This window comes from Microcaecilia unicolor, chromosome 7 (genome assembly GCF_901765095.1).
Source record: "Microcaecilia unicolor chromosome 7, aMicUni1.1, whole genome shotgun sequence".
NCBI lineage: Eukaryota > Metazoa > Chordata > Amphibia > Gymnophiona > Siphonopidae > Microcaecilia > Microcaecilia unicolor.
In genome coordinates, this window is record NC_044037.1 from 167,088,230 (window position 1) to 167,101,773 (window position 13,544).

General features: G+C 42.5%; 1 protein-coding gene across 2 annotated transcripts in view; it reads right to left on the reverse strand.

Annotated features, from left to right (window-relative positions):
- Positions 1–13,544, reverse strand: part of PARD3B (par-3 family cell polarity regulator beta) — a 2,175,158-nt gene that overhangs the window by 1,002,716 nt on the left and 1,158,898 nt on the right. The window lies entirely within an intron of this gene.

The following is a 13,544-nucleotide window of genomic DNA, read 5'->3' on the forward strand; positions in this document are numbered from 1 at the left end:
GGCCCTGTGCAGACCAGTTTGGTGAGGCCCCCGCCTTAGCTCTGTGCAGACCAGTTTGGGCTAAGCTCTGCAGTGTGTTAGTTTGTCATCTTGGTAGAAGGCTGTCTCAGTAACGGGATGCATGAAGCCCTTCTGTTTGGTGGGGGCCCCACCCTAGCACCGCCCCCATTGTCAAGATTTTTATTTTATTTAAATTTTTTATTCATGAAATTTCAAATACAGACATTTGCATAACCAGTATTATAAAAAAATAAAAAATAAGCTTCTTATGGCTGAAACTTTGATTATGTGCTCTGTTCTTCAAACCCCACTCCCCACCCCTCCACCCCCATTAGTACTTACTCTTCAGGGTTCAGTCCTGTTCTGCTGAACTGACCCTGCCTGGATGGAACTTCTTTGCCGCAGCTGCCCTTGAGGAAGAAGGAAGTTACATCAAAAGGTTGCGGGCTGCGGCAAACAGAAGTTCTGGATTCAGTGGACCAGGCGGGCGTAAGGACTGACAAGTGAATGTACCGTATGGGGATCCTGTCTGGCTAGTGCCTGGCTGGCAGAAGAGAAATTGCAGACATTGCAGCGGGGGTGGCGGGTGAGGCGGCGGGGGTTCTACTTCAATTGCAATGCAACAGCCCAGAGGGGGCTGGTCATGGGGCCCTTGTGAGCACGAGGCCCTGTGCGGTCACCCCTATCGCCAATGCCTAAGATTGGCCCTGATTATATTAATTCAAAAAAAAAACTGCGGCCCTACTGGGTAAAAAGTCAGACCTAAAAATCTGGACTGTCTATGAGTCACCTTCCTTCTGGGGTTGGTGAAAAATATTACCCATAAAATACTCCTTACAACATTAATTTCTTTAACTTATTTATTTAATAAATCCCATCTACCCTACATGTTACCTCAGTCCTCGGAACTCACAATCACTGGTTTTGGACCCTAGATTTTTATTCTTGTAATCACAGGAGTAGGGTAATGGCTGCTGCTAATTGGGAATCCAAGTCAGGTTTGTCTGAAGAACGTATTTCTGAGTTACTGGGGGGGGGGGGGGGGGCTCGGTTGTTTTCTGAGTCATTACAACAACAGGTATGCAGATGGGAAGAAGTCTATAGAGCACATAAGGTATTGACTGAATTGCATTTGGCTGCTTTAATTGAATATTGCCATATCCAACGTGTTCCACGTGGCTTTCGAATCAATAAAGAACCTAGATTCCTTGGTAATGAACAATACGTGGCCAAATGGAACTCACTCATAACGCAATGTTCATTAGACCTTTTACTACTGACCATAGATGTTCTGCAGGAGGAAATTAAGGAACAGCAGGATGAAATTAAGGTCAAAATTGAAAGTATTAAACAGAACTAAGATAACACAACCTTTGAGAAAAGTCTAGATGAACATCACTCTAAGGTAGAGCAATATAGGAGTCAACAATGGGAATTAAAAATAGCTAAATATAAACAAGATGAATATGACTATACCAAGGAGTTTGTATATAGTTGGATGGATAAAATAAGTCGAGGGCGGAAAAGTCGAGGTGGAGGTAGGAGAGTCACCTTTAAAATGTCTTCCAGTGATTCATCAGGAGATGAAGATAATAGGGTGCCTAGTAGATATAAAAGTGGCCCCACAGTTACTTGTAAAAGTAGCTAACCAGGATAATTTATCATCAGCTTCTTTTTTTACTTCTTCCCGACCAGGTACCAGAGAGTGCAGTAGAAGGGAAGATAGATACGAGCAAAACGATAATCAAGGGAAAGAAAACAATAACGTGATTAATATATCTTCAGTTAATCTTACTCAAGATCAGTATGAGGTCCTTAACAAAGGCCTTTCATTTGTTCCTTATACTTATTACTAGTAAAAAAGGCCCGTTTCTGTATGAAAGGAAACGGGCGCTAGCAAGGTTTTCCTCCCCCCTCCCTGCCCTCCAAGTCCCACGCCCCCCTTTCCTCTCCTCCAATTTCCATGGCTTCCTTCCTCCCTCTGTCACCCTCCTTCAGTCTGTCCTCCCTCCGAGTTCCAGTCCCCCCTCCCTCCCTCTGTTATTCTCCTTCACTCTGTCCTCCCTCCAAGTTCCAGTCCAACCTCCCTCCCCCATCCCCCAACGTGCACATCACCCCCCCCTCCAAAATCGCCAACCCCCCTCTCCCCCTTCTCTAACCGGGGTCCCGGCAGCAGCATTGAAGAGTGAGCAGGCTCAGCGATTCCACTGCCTTCCCTTCTCTTCACTCCGAGTTCTGACTCTGGTCCCGCCCTCATTTCCTGTTTCGGCAAGGGCGGGACCAGAGTCAGAGCGAAGAGAAGGGAAGGCAGCAGACTCGCTGAGCCTACTCGCTCCTCAATGCTTCCGCCGGGACCCCGGTAAGAGGAGGAGGAGGAGGAGGGGGGTAGGGAGCCTCCTGCACGCAGGGACGCTGCTTCCGACAGTTTTGTTTTTCGATTGTGTTTCAGCTGTTCCGGTGGTCCCGCCCTGAAGGGCGGGACCACCGGAACAGCTGAAACAAGCGGAAGAAAATGCTGTCGGTAGCAGCGTCCCTGCATGCAGGAGTTAAGGACTTTTAAGCAGGTGGCTGTTATGGAGGGGAGGGCGAGAGAAGGGTGGAGCGGGAGTGGTCTGCTGGGAGCATGTCAGAATGCGGCCAGTGACGTCAGTGTGATCTACTGCACCTAGCAGACCACCTCCAGTGGAAGCCACGGTCCCAGGCAGCTTCAGAACGTTGGAGGTGAGAATTATATAGGATGACACTTTTGCAACTAGACAGGGGCTTTTCGGGGTTTTTTTTAGAGACCTTCGGTCAAGGTTATTTTTGGTACCCCCCAGACAGACCAGCAAGATGAGTGGAAGACTTATTATCCCAAGAGGAGATCCAAATGGGTGACCCCAGGGCCTCCGGATCCCTCCATCATGGCTTATCAAAAATTAATTTTGACAGCTAACTAATATTGAATCTTTAGTGGGCATTAAACACTTCGATAATCTATCCACTTACCAACGCCAGAGCCTTCAAAGATTAGCTAGCAATCAACAGATTACAATCATGTGGGCTAATAAGGGGGTATCCACTGTGGTTATGGATACAGATAAATATATAGCTGAAGGATTGAGGCAATTGCAACAAAAGGATCAGTACAATCTAATTGATTTTGATCCAACTCAAATATTGAAGCAACAAATTACTCTTGGAGGAGTGGCCTAGTGGTTAGGGTGGTGGATTTTGGTCCTGGGGAACTGAGTTCGATTCCCACTTCAGGCACAGGCAGCTCCTTGTGACTCTGGGCAAGTCACTTAACCCTCCATTGCCCCATGTAAGCCGCATTGAGCCTGCCATGAGTGGGAAAGTGAGGGGTACAAATGTAACAAAATAAATAAATAAATACTCAGTATGTGGATCGGGCAGTAATGGATAGTACACTTTCTAAAAAAGAACAAAGGTTTTTGTGCCCAGAAAATCCTAAGAGTCCATATATATATTTTACATCAAAGATCCATAAGTCCACCGTGGATCCCCCTGGTCGCCCGATAGTGTCTACTAGGGACTCTGTATTAGAGCCCCTTTCTCAAATGGTAGATTACATACTTAGACCGTCTGTGAGCAGGGCATTATCTTATGTCCGGGATTCTTCTGACTTTATAAGCATTTTTGAAAAGGTAGACACAAGCAGTGCTGTGAAAGAAGGAAGTTTTTATATGGTGGACTTGGACGTGGTAGCCCTATATATGAGTTTACCCCAGGAAAAAGTCATTGATGTTGCTTGTTCCTATTTGGACCAAGCGTCTATACCTAAGTCTAAAATACCTGTTTTACATCAGTTGCTAACTTCGGTAATCTGTGAGAATTACTTTACATTTCAAAATAAATTCTATGTACAGAAGCAGGGGGTGGCGAAGGGGGTGACCGTCGCCCCATCGCTCGCATGCTTATATATGACATTGTTTGAGATTAATCATGTATATGCCTCTCCCATGTACAGTAAAGTGGTACTATGGAAGAGGTATATAGATGATGTTATTATGTTTTGGCTTGGCACGGAACAAGAGTTGTATACATTCATAGATTCCCTCAATATGGCGGACCCTTGTATCACGTTCACCCACCGCATTTCAGAACAAGAAATGGAATTTTTGGATATAAGGATAGTTAGAATGGAGGATGGTGGATTTTCCACCTAAATATATCGGAAACTGACCGACAGGAACACCCTCCTGCATTATACTAGTCATCATCATATGGGGTTATGGAGAGGTGTTCCAGTCGAACAATTTTTGAGATTAAGAAGATTATGTTCTTCCCTTGAAGATTTCAAGATTCAAGCTGGGGAGATGATACATAGGTTCCGCCAAAGAGGGTATCCCATGAATGTTATATAAAAAGCTTATAAGAGAGCACGGTATGCGCACAGGCCATGGCTGTTTGTTCCTAAGCAGAAATCTATGGTCCGTTCTTTAGCATGTGTGATTCCATTTTCCCATCGAGCGCTTCAGATTGGACAGTTAGTTCATAAATATTGGCACGTGTTATCAGTGCACTCAGAATTCACCTAGCGCCCTAAAATAGCCTACCGCCGTAAGTCTAACTTGGGAGAGCTATTAAAAAAGCCTGGCAGAGAAAAAAATGGGGGACAGCATGGGCCCTTTGGTAGATGTGTCTACTGTAAACATGTGATTACTACAAGTTGGATAGTTAAACCAGGATCCAATAGGCGGTTTTATCTGTCTGCATACACTACATGTGACAGTGAGAGAGTTATATATTGCATCATGTGCCCATGTTCGCTATACTATATAGGGCATACGAAAAGGAAGCTTAAGAGCAGTTTGGCTGAGCATATTAGCAACATTAGAACCCCCCAAACATATGCACCGCTAGTTAACCATTGGTTAGACAAAAAACATAGTACTGATGAGTTGAAATGTGTGGTGTTAGTACAAGTAGCGCCATTAGGGCGAGGTGGAGATGTGAGTGCTCAGCTGCATAATATAGAGCAACGTTATATTTTTGAATGGGCTACGGTGGCCCCAAATGGCCTTAATCTTGAGGTGGAGTGGCTATAGTGTAGCCACATTATGTAAGGGGGAGGAGTTAAGATGTATTTAAACTCCTATGTGTGGCCCTTACGGTATAGCGTTATTAGGAGAGTATAAACTCCTGACTTGGAATGAAGTCCTGATGGTAAGCAGCCAATTTATAAATGATATGTTATGATTTAAAAGTGTTAGAATGATCAGCATAGATGTGCCATTACCTACCTTTGTATTTGTATGTATATATATTGCAGATTTTGGGTATTGGTTCCTCCTGATGAAGGAAACTTCCGAAATGCAGTCTCGCATAGAGGACCAGGACGAGTCATAAACAATCCGGAGGATTTTAAAGAACTTTCTGTTCAAGTGAATGTTTATATATACGGCGCCTCGGTAGCCTTTCCCTGGTTGTGGTGACCCTCATGAACATGGTTCTCAAGAGAAGGGAACAATGTTTCCATAATTTATGAACTTGTATTCAAAGACTTTGCCTGCGCTGTGTAGCGTATTAACATAGTAACATAGTAGATGACGACAGAAAAAGACCTGCACGGTCCATCCAGTCTGCCCAACAAGACAAACATATGTGTAAACCTTACCTTGATTTGTACCTGCCTTATTCAGGGCACAGACCGTATAAGTCTGCGCAGCATTACTTCCCGCCTCCCAACCACCAGTCCCGCCTCCCATCACCAGCTCCGCCACCCAATTTCGGCTAAGCTGCTGAGGATCCATTCATTCTGCACAGGATTCCTTTATGCATATCCCACACATGTTTGAATTCCATTACTGTTTTCATCTCCACCACCTCCCGCGGGAGGGCATTCCAAGTATCCACCACCCTCTCTGTGAAAAAATACTTCCTGACATCTTTCCTGAGGCTGCCCCCCTTCAACCTCATTTCATGCCCTCTCGTTCTACCACCTTCCCATCTCCGGAAAAGATATGTTTGCGGATTAATACCTTTCAAATATTTGAACGTCTGTACCATATCACCCCTGTTCCTCCTTTCCTCCAGGGTATACATGTTCAGGTCAGCAAGTCTCTCTTCATACGTCTTGGAACGCAAATCCCGTACCATTCTCGTAGCTTTTCTTTGCACCGCTTCCATTTTTTTAACATCCTTCGCAAGGTACGGCCTCCAAAACTGAACACAACACTCCAGGTGGGGCCTCACCAACGACTTGTACAGGGGCATCAACACTTCCTTTCTTCTGCTCATCACACCTCTCTCTATACAGCCTAGCAACCTTCTCGCTACGGCCACCGCCTTGTCACACTGTTTCGTCGCCTTCAGATCCTCGGATACTATCACCCCAAGATCCCTCTCCCCCTCAGTACCTATCAGACTCTCACCGCCTAACACATAAGTCTCTCTTGGGTTTCTACTCCCTAAGTGCATCACTTTGCATTTCTTCGCATTGAATTTTAATTGCCAAACCTTAGACCATTCTTCTAGCTTCCTCAGATCCTTTTTCATGCTTTTCACTCCCTCCCGGGTGTCCACTCTGTTGCAAATCTTAGTACCATCCGCAAATAGGCCAACTTTACCTTCTAACCCTTCGGCAATGTCACTCACAAATATATTGAACAGAATCGGCCCCAGCACCGATCCCTGGGGCACTCCACTACTCACCTTTCCCTCCTCCGAGCGAACTCCATTTACCACCACCCTCTGTCGTCTGTCCGTCAACCAGTTCCTAATCCAGTTCACCACTTCGGGACCTATCTTCAGCCCATCGAGTTTATTTAAGAGCCTCCTGTGGGGAACCGTGTCAAAAGCTTTGCTAAAATCTAAGTAGATTACGTCTATAGCATGTCGATGATTTAATTCTCCAGTTACCCAATCAAAGAATTCAATGAGATTCGTTTGGCACGATTTCCCTCTGGTAAAACCATGTTGTCTCGGATCTTGCAACTTATTGGCTTCCAGGAAATTCACTATCCTTTCCTTCAGCATCGCTTCCATTACTTTACCAATAACCGAAGTGAGGCTTACCGGCCTGTAGTTTCCAGCCTCTTCCCTATCACCACTTTTGTGAAGAGGGACCACCTCCGCCGTTCTCCAGTCCCTCGGAACCTCTCCCCAAGGATTTATTAAACAAATCTTTAAGAGGACCCGCCAGAACCTCTCTGAGCTCCCTCAATATTCTGGGGTGGATCCCGTCCGGTCCCATGGCTTTGTCCACCTTTAGCTTTCCATGTTGTTGATACACACTCTCTTCCATGAACAGGGCTCTATCCACTCCATTCTCAGGTGTACTTTTGCCAGTCCCTCGTGGTCCTTCTCCAGGATTTTCTTCAGTGAAAACAGAACAAAAGTATCTATGTAGCAAATTGGCTTTTTCTTCATCATTATCTACATAGCGTTTTGCTGTATCTTTTAGTCATTCTCCTTTTACTAATATACCTGAAGAAATTTTTGTCTCCCCCCCTTACATTTCTAGCCATTTGTTCTTCCACTTGCACCTTCGCCAGACATATCTCTCTCTTGGCTTCTTTCAGTTTCACCCGGTATTCCTCCCCGTGTTCCTCTTCTTGAGATTTTCTATATTTCTGGAACGCTAACTCTTTAGCCTTTATTTTCTCAGCCACTTTCTTGAAGAACCATATCGGTTTCCTTTTTCTCTTGCTTTTATTTACTCTCCTTACATAAAGGTCTGTGGCCCTATTTATTACTTCTTTCAGCCTGGACCACTGTCCTTCCACTTCTTGTACGTCCTCCCAGCCCATCAGCTCCTTCCTTGAAGAGCAGTAATATGATAAAGGAGATTCGGGTATAGCAAATGATTGAAGCATGTGTTTTTGATCTTATGCTGCTTTGTATAAACAAATGAAAGTCTTTGTATTAATTGACTAAAGTGATAATATGATCATGTAGTGAAGAGAATAGAGGGCTAGATGCACTAAACCCTAACGACCCTCTAACAACCCTTTAACGAAGGAAATTCCTAACCGTTGCATGCATTAAAGGCCTTTTTCCTATGAAGCAAGCAGCTAACGAAAACGGAATGCAAAGGAGAAACTACCATTGAAATGTGGACAATTCGAAATGCACTAACCATACCGATGATTGCAACAAATCAATTACCGTCAGAAATTTTACGTGTGCTCAGACCTGTCGTTAAGGCCTGAGCTATCATCTCCCCGCTGCCCCCTGCACCATAAAAATCCAAGCCAGCATGTTTAAAAAGAAAAGTGAGATACAATACAAACACGTGGCTCTCAGCTTTCCCCTGCACCATTACAGAACAAAACATACTGCTTCTCCCTGCAGCTTAAAAAAATCCTGTCTCTCCCCTTCTCCAACAGCTTTGAAAATTAACACTCTCTGCTATCCCCTAAAGCCAATTTTCCCAGTACTGTAAACAAACTGGAAAGAGGTCTTTTGTTACAAAAGGGGATTTACGAGGGTCGTTCTTTTTAGAGTTATCTTCAACTGCACTCTTCTGCTAGATCAGACAGCTAAAAGGCTTGCAGGTCGGGATCCCCCCCTCGCACGCCCAGTCTGACGTAAGCAACCTACGTAGGTTTAATACGTTTGTGGCTGCTCTGCGCATGCTTAAGGAGCAAATTAACGACGGGGATAACGAACGCTTGATACATTGTACTTTTCAATACCGCACCGAACATTTCTGAGCTGTTTTTTTGTGCATTCTTCGTTGTTTCAAATTCGTTAAGCACTTTTACGATTTAGATTTTTTAACGTTTGGTTGATGCATCTAGCCCTGAGTGTCATGAGTGAATGCAGTGGGTGATTGTGAGTTCCGAGGATTGAGGTAACAAGTAGGTAGATGGGATTTATTAAATACATAAGTTAAAGAAATTAATGTTGCAAGGAGTATTTTATGAATGAATATATGCGCTGAGCTTGTACTCTGGTGGTAAGTTTTGGACCCTAGATTGTTATTCTTGGAAAAATATTACCCACCATAATATGTTGATAGAGAAGCAGAGGGTTGGACTATCCTTTAAACGAAAGAAGAAATTTTTGTCAGTTTAGGATCCTTATATTTCTTCACGATCATTTAGGGCTCGGAGTCTCATTTTAAATACGCTATAACTTCTGATTTTGGACATCTTTTCCCCTTGGTGTGGGCAGTTTCCCCTTGTTTTTTTTTTTTTTTTTTTGGGGGGGGGGAGAGGGGCTGGGACTGCTGTATGTGGAGGTGAAATAATGTTTTAGAGAGGTACTATAAGAACCTAATGCCCTTCTCTACTGTATGTCTTGTTGGTATATGCTTTGCCTCAATTTGAGTTGATTTATCTTGTTACTTTATCTGTTACATAAGAACATAAGAATCGCCATACTGCAACAGACTGAAGATCCATCAAGCCCAGTATCCTGTTTCCAACAGTGGCCAATCCAGGTCACAAGTACCTGGCAAGATTCCAAAGCAGTACATTTTATTCTGTTTACCCTAGAAATAAACAGTGGATTTTCCCCAAGACCATTTTAATAATGGCTTATAGACTTTTCTTTTAGGAAGATATCTAGACCTTTTATAAATCCCGCTAAGTTAACTGCTTTTACCACACTCTCTGGCAATGAATTCCAGAGTTAATCACACATTGAGTGAAGAAATATTTTCTCCGATTTAAAATTTACTATTTTGTAGCTTATTTGCATGCCCCTAGTCCTAGTATTTTTGGAAAGAGTAAACAAGCAGTTCACATCCACACATTCCACTCCACTCATTATTTTGTAGACCTCTATTATATCACCCCTCAGTCATCTTTTTTCCAAGCTGCAGAGCCCTAGCTGCTTTAACCTTTCCTCATAGGAAGACGTCCCATCCACTTTATCATTTTCGTCACCCCTCTCTGTACCTTTTCTAATTCCACTATATCTTTTTGAGATGTGGTGGCCAGAATTGCACATAATATTCAAGGTACGGTTGCATCATGGAGTGATATAAAGGCATTATAACATCATCATTTTTATTTTCCATTCCTTTCCTAATAGTACCTAACATTCTTTTTGCTTCTTAGCCGCTGCCACACACTGAGCAGAGGGTTTCAACGTATCGTCAATGATGACACCTAGATCAGTGACTCCTAAGGTAGAACCTTGCATCACGTAGCTATAATTCAGGTTCCTCTTTCCCACATGCATCACTTTGTACTTGCTGTTTGTAAACTTAATAAACAAATTTAAGCATAATTTAAAAAAAAAGCATTCCATAGAAGGCAAGATCTGCTCTACACATGTTAACTGTAATCAGATTTTCAAAAGTGAAAGGGTATGGATGGGACTAAGAGGGGAGGGAAATAACTAATATATGTGCTCATTTTCCTTTTTGTTTTTTTTCTCTCATTCCAGAAACAATTGACCTATACTAAGTGGTGCTCCTTGAATTCAGAGTTCAGCTGACAGATGGGAGGCCTGTTTTAGCTAAAAATGCTGCTTCACATTGCAATGTTCATTCAAGCATGTATTGGAAGACAGTTTAAGTACATCTCATATAAAACTATACTGAATTCTAATTCAGAACTAAGCTTTTCAGAGTGAAAATGAAAATGCCTAAGACACTTCTGGTCACAGTACTGGATCATTAACTTTAAGTAAATAAATGACTCTTTTTTTCTTGAGTGCAACATTTCACCCTTATAATATGCACACCTACTGCAATACACTAATTTTGTAAGTTTAAAATTCCACAGGGATGGAAAGATGTCAACTGTTACACTCTAGCTTTCTTGGAGCACAGTTTTAAGTTTAATTTTGGGAACATTTCCATAAGATAATATTTACTGAAATTGTAGTCTTTGATTATTTACTCAAATTGAAGGAACAATAATGGATCTTTGAACTGAATACAATTGTACCCCATGGCTTAAATGATGAGCTTGAGTGGATGACATTGGTGTAATTCCTGACCTATCATGAGCTGTTTGGATAATGTCATCATTTTTCATTGGCCAGGAGAGTCAGGCAACTCCCTTTAAACATGTATGATGTGATGTGACTTGGGTCTTATAGGCTGCCAACTCCCAATTACAGGTTCAAAGTGGGTAACCAAATTAAGACAGAAAATACAGCTCTGTGTTTGCTTGTACCATTTTGAAATGAACTTCTGAATGAATGAATGTGGGTTCTGCCAGTGTGGGCATATTTTTTGCCTTTTGAACTATCTTCCAGATTCTATATATCACACCTTAACTTCCGTGTGGAAATCACAGCATAGTCTATAACAATGCGTGTAACTTAATTGGTTAACTAGCTAATCAGTGCTGTCAACTGGATGTTAACAAGCAATTATCTGCACTAACTGGCATTAAAATTTATGCACACAACTTGCTAAACGTATCCAATAATGTGGTGCATGTAAATTTTAAGTCGCATAGTTGAAAAGGGGGCATGGCCATGGGCGGGGCATGGACATTTCTAAAATCTATGCGTGTTATATAACACACCCGCTCAGCGCCTAATTTAGGTGTCCGGATTTACACCAAGTAAAATGTGGCATGAAAGGCCATGACTAAATTTGGTCATGTGGAGAGGCGCTTGGCATATTCTATATACTGTGCAGAAATTTAAGCCTAGGCTATAAAATTTAGGCATAATTTAGAGAATACACCTAGGAGTATTTTTTTTCTGTGAGGAATTTTCAGGAGCCATATATAGAATCTAGCCCTATATGTTTTTCTTGAAGATTGCATATTAACATTGCTTTTGTTTTTTACTCCACGAACCATCCTCTGATGCAGTATCCAAAACATGGTCATGTCGGAAGGTTTCCTGACAGCTGGTTTAGGATATGTTTTTGACTCTTTTACATACATTTGTTAATCATGAATAGAATTAAAATGTTTGCAAAAAGTAATGCTCATTTAAACAATTATAAATCATAAAAATGTGGACCTATGAAGAATTATAGTGCTGAATGCCTGCCAAGTTTTCTGAATAGATGCACTTTGAGGACCTGAAAAAAATAGCAAGAAAGGCATTGATCAGGGTCTTTGATTGGTTGCATGGTTTAGTGGTTTACCCCAACTGAAACTGTGTCCCAATATATTGTTGCAACTATTTTATAAGGGCAACAGATGCCCCTATGTGCCTTTATAAAAGGCCCTCACTGAACCAGTCCCAGTAGCATGCAAATGCTCTCACACAAAGTTACTATTTATTTGACTTAATTGACTGCCTTTTTGAAGAAATTCACTGTACAAGAAGAAGAATCTGGACATGTCAATAGACAAACAGAGCAGTAAAGGTTTTCAAAATAACAGTACATAGTTGGCTTAGTATGCTAGTTACAAATGTCAACACCATACGCAATAAAACATTTGAACAGACAACATAGAGTATAAGCAAAGGTAGAGCTTATAGACAGATAAAATAGAATAAAAAGAATTAGAAAATAAAGGGACTAACAAAAAAAGTTGCATGAATATGATCTCAGCTAGTAGTGAATAAGCAAGTCCTGCTACATTATGTGAAGCCACTGTTAGTCCTTGTGTGTGTGTAATGAACAATTTAGTTGCTTCTTCCATTAAAGGCTTGGGAGAAGAGCCAAGCTTTCATCTGCTTCCTGATGTAGAGACAGTCTTGTATTAAGCAAAGTCTTTCATGGAGTGCATTCTAGAGTGTGGGGGCTACTCTGGAGAAGGCTTACTGGTTAGTATCACATAATGTGATGTCCTTCAGAGAGGGTATGGTTAGGGATATTCCTTGGGTGGACCTTAGTGACATTGGAGGTGTGTAGAGGGAGATCCTGTTCAAATACTGTGGGCCATTTCCTTTAAAGGCCTTGAAGACCAGAGTTTAAAATTTAGCCCTGTATTGTACTTGTAGCCAGTGAAGTTTTTGCAGAAATACTGTGATGTGATCACATTGCTTACAACCTTCTCTCAGTCTTGCTGCTGCATTCTAAATCAGTTGCAGATGGTACAAACCTTTTGTAGTCAGACCAGTGTAAAATACATTACAATAATCCAATATTGATGTTATGTTGTGAAACCCTGTGAAAAAAACTTGCCTACTCAATATATGGAGCGAGGCAACATAATTATTGCAAACGATAGAAGCAGCATATGATGGTTGCTTGGATTTGGAGGGCCAATTTAAATGATTTACTTGAGTTGCGATTTAAAGGAGAGTTTGTATCTCCCCAAAAGATTTTGATGTCAGGTATGCGCCCACTTACATTAAGGACACACAGCACTCAGTTTTACTTGGGTTCAAGCATGGGCATAGTTTGGGGGGCAAGGGGGGCATTGCACCCCTAAAAGTAGGGCCGGCAAGGTGCAACACAGCAGGCAGCTCTCGGACAGTCCCTCCTTCCCACACTCAGCTCCCCGACCGACAGCCCTCCTTCTCCTCCTTCCCTCCCCCCGCCCCGTTTAACCCTTTTACTTTCAGTCGCAGCACCCTCATGGAAACAGGAAATACATCATCGCAAAAGGCGGGGCACTGTGTGAGGGAAGAGAGAAGCTGGAGGCGAACCCGCTGTGTTGTTTTCTTCACTGCCGTTGCTGCGACTGAAAGTAAAAGGGTTAAACACACGGGGAGCAGGAAGG